Consider the following 6,641-nt stretch of genomic DNA (forward strand, 5'->3'; position numbering starts at 1 on the left):
GGCTAACCTTTCCCGGTGCAGTGTCACCTTTCTCCCCCTGGGAGGAAGCTGCACCCGGTAAACCACCTCCCCTACCCTCTCCAGGATGCAGCAGGGTCCCACCCAGTGACTGTCCAACTTGGGGCATCTTCCCTTTTTCCTTAGAGGACTGTAAACCCAGATCAGCTCCCCATCCACAAAGTGCCTACCCCAGGTGTGCACATCGTAGTTCCTCTTCTGCCTCACGCCTGCATTCACCAGTTGCCCCCTGGCGAAGGTGTGGGCTGTCTCCAGCCGGTCTTGGAGTCTCTGGGCATACTCCAGTCCCGGGGGAACAGGAGGGCTATCCAGGGGCCAACCAAACGCCATCTCCGCAGGGGTGCGGATCTCTCTCCCCAGAATGAGGAGGGCAGGCGTGCAGGAGGTGGAGTCTTGGACGGCGGAGCGGCATGCCATGAGGACCATAGGCAGGTGCTTGTCCCAGTCACACTGGTGTTTGGCAGAGACGATGGCCAGTTGCTGTCCCAACGTTTTGTTGAAGCGTTCCACGAGGCCATCACTTTGAGGATGGAGAGGGGTAGTGCGGGTCTTGTGCATACCCAGCCTCTCACACATGGTGGCGAACACACGGGACTCAACGTTTCTGCCTTGGTCACTGTGGATTGCTTCTGCAGCTCCAAACCTGCTGAACATCCCCCCTGTCAGGGCGTCTCTGCCTCCTGGTCAGGCAGTGCATAGGCCTCGGGCCATTTTGTGAAATAGTCCATGGCCGTGAGCACCCAGCGGTTTACACTGTCTGTGGTGGGGAACGGCCCAACTACATCCACTCCCACCCTCTCCATGGGAGCCTCCACTGGGAACTGTTGGAGCTGAGCGTGAGAGCGGCCTGTGGGGCCCTTTCTCGCTGTGCAGTTGTCACAGCGGCGGCAAAAGTCCTCAACATCCCTTTTGTGCTGCCCCCAGTAAAAGCCCTGACGGAGGCCCTGACGGAGGTGTCCAGTCTCCACCCCCCCATGAGTACTCTGGAGCACAGCCTCCCGCAATGCTTTTGGGACCACCACCTGCCACATCTCCTCCCCTGTAGCTGACTCTTTCCATGCCCACTGGAGCACGCCATCCGCCAGCCACAGTCTCTCAAACTTTGACCACAGCCCTTTGGTTGCAAGTGAGAGCGCTGTTACCTCTTCCAATGGTGGCCTCACCTGTGCCTCTACCCACTGTAGCACTGGCTGTAGGTCTGCATCCTGTCCCTGCTGTTCCCCCCATAAAGCCATGTCGACAGTCTGCAGCTCAAAGCTGACAGGCCCGCTCACCCGACACTCTTTGGCACAGACCCCCTCCTCTGCACACAGCTCCCTCTCCCGTTCCTCTCTCCGCTCACAATGGCGGCAACCGTCTGCAGTACAGGGCCGGCGGTACATGGCGTCGGCGTTGGAGTGGCGTGCTCCTGCCCTGTGCACCACTGTGAAGTCATACGGCTGCAGCGCTTCCAACTAGCGAGCCACCTGACCCTCTGGCTCTCTGAAAGACAGGAGCCACTGGAGAGCAGAGTGATCAGTCCTAACAGTAAAGGGCAGGCCACCCAGGTAGTACTTGAAGTGTCTGACAGAAGCCACCACAGCCATGAGCTCCCTTCGGGTGACACAGTAGCGGCGCTCGTGTTTGTCAAAGGTTTTACTGAAGTACGCCACCACTCTCTCCCCCTCTGGCCCCACCTGGGCCAGCACCCCACCCATGCCCACATTGCTCGCGTCTGTGTCCAGGATAAAGTGCAAGGTGAGGTCAGGGGGGGGCGAGCACGGGTTGCCCCGCTCAGTGCCTGTTTGAGGGCGTTGAAGGCCTTGTCACACTCCATTGTCCAAGTGAAGGCCTGGTCCATCGGAAGCAGGAGGTGCAGGAGAGCAGCAATGCTTGAGAAGCCCCGTACAAACCTCCTGTAGTAAGAGGCCAGGCCCAAGAAGCTCTTCAGCTGTCGCTGGTCGGTGGGTATGGGCCAGTCTCGGACAGCCCCCACCTTGTCTTCCATGGTGCTGATCCCCTCCTTCCCCACTCGATGGCCCAAGAAGCACACCTCCCTCCTCATGAAGTGGCACTTCTCGGGGTGAAGCTTCAGACCTGCGCCAGCCACCCGCTTCAGCACACACCGTAGCGCCCCCAGGGCTGACTGGAAAGAGATGCCATGGGCCAGGATGTCATCCAGGTAAACTAAACACTGCTGTCAGGGAATGCCATCCAGCACCCTGTCCATCAAATGCTCAAACGTAGCTGGCGCGTTGCACAGGCCGAAACACAGGACCGTGAACTGCCAGTGTCCTCTGTGGGTGGAGAACGCAGTTTTGGTTCTGGCCTCTGGGGAAAGAGGCACCTGCCAGTAGCCACTGCAGAGGTCCAGTGAGGAAAACCAGGAAGACCCCCTAACCAGGTCCAGTGACTCATCGATACGAGGTAAGAGATATGAATCCTTCCTGGTTACCTCATTCAGCCGCCTGTAGTCCGCACAGAACCTCAGCTTGCCTCCCTTCTTAGGAACCATGACGACTGGTGCTGCCCAGGGGCTGTCAGAGGGTTCTATGAAACCCGCCCGCTGCATTTCCAACACAACCTTGTCTGCCGCCTCCTGGTGTGCCAGCGGGATACGGCGGGGTTGCATCTTGATGGGTCGAGCATCACCTGTGTCGATGTCATGCTGCACCAGATGAGTCTAACCCACCTCATCCTCACTCAGCGCAAAGCTGTCTCTGAATTCAAACAGCAACTGCCACAACTGTTCCTGCTGCTCGGGGTCGAGACCAAGACAGTTCCTCTCCCATTTTTTCCTCACTGCAGACTGTGTCCCCTCCTCACCCCTTTTGGATAGCTGGGCTGGGGGGGCGCAGCCCAGGCTCAAAGACGGGTGTGTCTTGGAGGCAGCTGGAGGGACATAACACACAGCCGTAGGTGCCAGGGGGGTAGGGGAACAGTCACACACAGACGTGGGGGGGCGGGGGCAGCCCTGAGTCTCTGCTGCTTCAATCATCGGAGTAACGGGTTCAATGGATTGAGTGAATGCAACATTAGGGGGAGCCATGGTGACTTCTGGCAGCTCAGTGTGCCCCCATGTAGGTCTAACTGGCAGCCTGTATTCCTAAGAGAAGGTGATCGGCTGCAATCTGCCTTCCCTCGAGGATCTGCACACCTCGAGGTCCCTGAGGCGAGCGAGGAAGATTGTGGCCGACCCCTCCCACCCTGGACACTCCCATTTCCAGCTACTCCCCTCCGGCAGAAGGCTGCGGTCCATCAAGACCAAAACCTCACGCCACAAGAACAGTTTCTTCCCAACCCCTGTTGGCCTCTTTAACAAGGCCAAGGACTCACACTGACTTTAAATCACAGTCTGCACAATGACACCCTGCACATTGCATTTTGCACTATTGTATCGAGATTGTAAATTAGGGCTACTTATATTTTATTTTTTATTCCCCTTAGTAGTAGCTAGACCCCCCTTAGTATTAGCTAGATTTTGCTCCTTTTGTATAGTTAGTCCACATATTTAAGTTTTCAATATTCCTATATGTTTAATGTATGCACCTCCCTGCCAAAGTAAATTCCTTGTTTGTGCAAACATTTATGGCGAATAAAATCCTTCTGATTCTGAAGAAAGTCCAATCCCAGGATACAAGGGTCCTGCACAGGCGCCACCCACACAGGATGACGCACAGACCTGCCCCCTACTGTCAGAGTCTTCACTCCCTTTCATGGGTGCCAGCTCACCTGTGACTGTGTGGAGCTGTACAGTTGTGGGCTCAAACTGAGTCCAATCTGGTACAATGTCTGGCCTCACCAGGTTAACCGTAGACCCAGTGTCCACCAAGGAAAAGCAGGGCACCCCTTCCATTGTGACAGGGACATGACAAAAGTCCCCAACACAGCTCCGGCCCACCACAACAACAGGCTCCATCCGCTCGCCCTCGTCTACTTCTGGGGAAAGTGAAGCCTCGCTTCCCCGGAGGACCTCTCCCGAAGATGACGGTGGTCGGGAAAGGAAGCCAAGGGTCCGCACCACCCGGTTTATGCGGACCCCGAGCCGTATCCCGGAGCTCTGGGGGACATGGGGCAATCCCGCCGCAGGTGACCTGGCTGGCCACAACCCCAGCAGACCCTGGGACCCAGGCGTGTGTTTTGCGCCGCCTGTAGTGACACAGCCCGAATCATCTCTGTCATCTCAGCCACCCATGCAGGCTTTTCCGGCTCTGAGCTGCTCTGACCCCCAGCCCGCACTGAGGGTCTGTCCCCCTGCAACCCCATCACAGGCTCTCAATGTCATTAGCCAGCACCCGCAGAGACTCCCCAGGCTGCCTGCGTCTACCACTCAGTTCGGAGCGCAGCAGCCCAGGCTGTACACACTGTCCATAGCGCCTTCTCAGGGCTCCAACCAAAGCGCCATAGTCATGTCTGTCCTCGGGGCTAAGCAACAGAAAACAGGCCAGGGCATCATCCGTGAGGCATAGAGCCAACTGCAGTGCCCTATCTTCATCTGACCACCCCCGAAAATGAGCCAACAGTTCAAACTGAGCATGAAAAGCTTCCCAATCCACTTTACCGGAATACTTTGGGGTCTTAACAGACACGGAAGATAACGGGAACTGGACGCTTTGTTTGTTTACCATCAGATCCCCAGATTCTTCGTCCCGCCGAAACATCGACGTCACCACTTCGTCACCTTCCATAGAGATCATTTCATAGCATTTTATTTTTTGATTCGAAATATATTTCATTACAATATTACTGTAGAAATGTAGCCAATTTCTGTCTTATTCAGTTTTGGATTATGTTATTGTTTTGAACTGAAGTTTAACAGTTTTGAAAACAGTATGTTAGCATGTGTTAACATACTGCCTGTAGGTACATAGAGTTTTGGCAGTTGTTGTGTCGAAGTGAGAAAAGAATGAATGTAATTTAAAAGATGTAGTCATTGAATGCATTTCAAGTTCAAGTCTTTTATTTGTCAGATGCACAGAACAACACAAGGTTAGACTTGGCACTGAAATTCTTAAGACAAGACAACGCAAGCACCTGATATAACAACATACAGTGCCCTCCAAAAGTATTGGAACAGTGAGGCCAATTCCTTTATTTTTGCTGTAGACTGAAAACATTTGGGCTTGACATCAAACGATGAATGTGAAACCAGAGATCAACGTTTCAGCTTTAATTTCCAGGTATTTACATCAGGATCTGATGCACAAATTAGAAAATATCACCTTTTTGTTCGAACCCACCCATTTGTCACGTGAGCAAAAGTATTGGAACATGTGACTGACAGGTGTGTTTTGTTGCCCAGGTGTGTCCTATTACATACATTATTCAATCAATAAATACCACTGAATGTCTACACTCAGGTTCAGATTGGGTAAGATAGGTTTTGTCTATGCAGACTGTATTCAGAGGTGTAAACAACATGAAAACCAGAGCGCTGTCTTTGGGTGAAAAACAAGCAATTGTGAGTCTTAGAGAAGATGGAAAATCAATCAGAGCCATTGCAGAAACATTGGCCATAGCCAGTACAACCATTTGGAATGTCCTGAAGAAGAAGAAAACTACTGGTGTACTAAGTAACAGACGTCGAACAGGTAGACCAAGGAAAACATCAGCAGTTGATGACAGAAACATTGTGAGAGCTGTAAAGAAAGACCCTAAAACAACTGTTAGTGAGATCAGCAACAACCTCCAGATGGCAGGAGTGAAGGTATCACTATCTACTGTTCGCAGAAGACTTCATGAACAAAAGTACAAGGGCTACACCAGAAGATGCAAACCACTCATTAGCAAGAAGAATAGGAAGGCCAGGCTGGAATTTGCCAAAAAGTACAGAGATGAACCTCAAAAATTCTGGGACAAAGTTTTATGGACTGATGAGACAAAGATTAACTTTTACCAAAGTGATGGAAAGGTTAAAGTTTGGAGAAAGAAAGGAACTGCTCATGATCCCAAACACACAACCTCATCTGTGAAACACGGTGGAGGTAATGTCATGGCTTGGGCTTGCATGGCTTCTTCTGGGACGGGCTCATTAATCTTCATTGAGGATGTAACACATGATGGCAGCAGCAAAATGAACTCGGAAGTCTACAGAAACATTTTGTCTGCCAATTTAAGGAAAGATGCAACCAAACTGATTGGCAGAGCCTTCATCATGCAGCAAGATAACGACCCAAAACACACTGCCAAAACAACAAAGGAGTTCATCAGGGGCAAGAAATGGAAGGTATTAGACTGGCCAAGTCAATCTCCAGACTTAAACCCTATAGAGCATGCATTTTACCTGCTTAAGAGGAGACTGAAGGGAGGAACCCCACAAAACAAACAACAACTGAAAGAGGCTGCAGTGAAAGCCTGGGAAAGCATCAAAAAGGAAGAATGCAAAAGTTTGGTGACGTCAATGGGTCACAGACTTGCTGCAGTTATTGAAAGCAAAGGATTTGCAACTAAATATTAAGTCTTATTCACTTAAATATGTTTTAAGTATATCTGTTCCAATACTTTTGCTCACATGACAAATGGGTGGATTCAAACAAAATGTGATATTTTCTTAGTTGTGCATCAGATCCTGATGTAAATACCTGGAAATAAAAGCTGAAACGTTGATCTCTGGTCTCACGTTCATTATTTGATGTCAAGCCCAA

Source organism: Hypomesus transpacificus, unplaced genomic scaffold (assembly GCF_021917145.1).
Source record: "Hypomesus transpacificus isolate Combined female unplaced genomic scaffold, fHypTra1 scaffold_30, whole genome shotgun sequence".
Classification (NCBI taxonomy): domain Eukaryota; kingdom Metazoa; phylum Chordata; class Actinopteri; order Osmeriformes; family Osmeridae; genus Hypomesus; species Hypomesus transpacificus.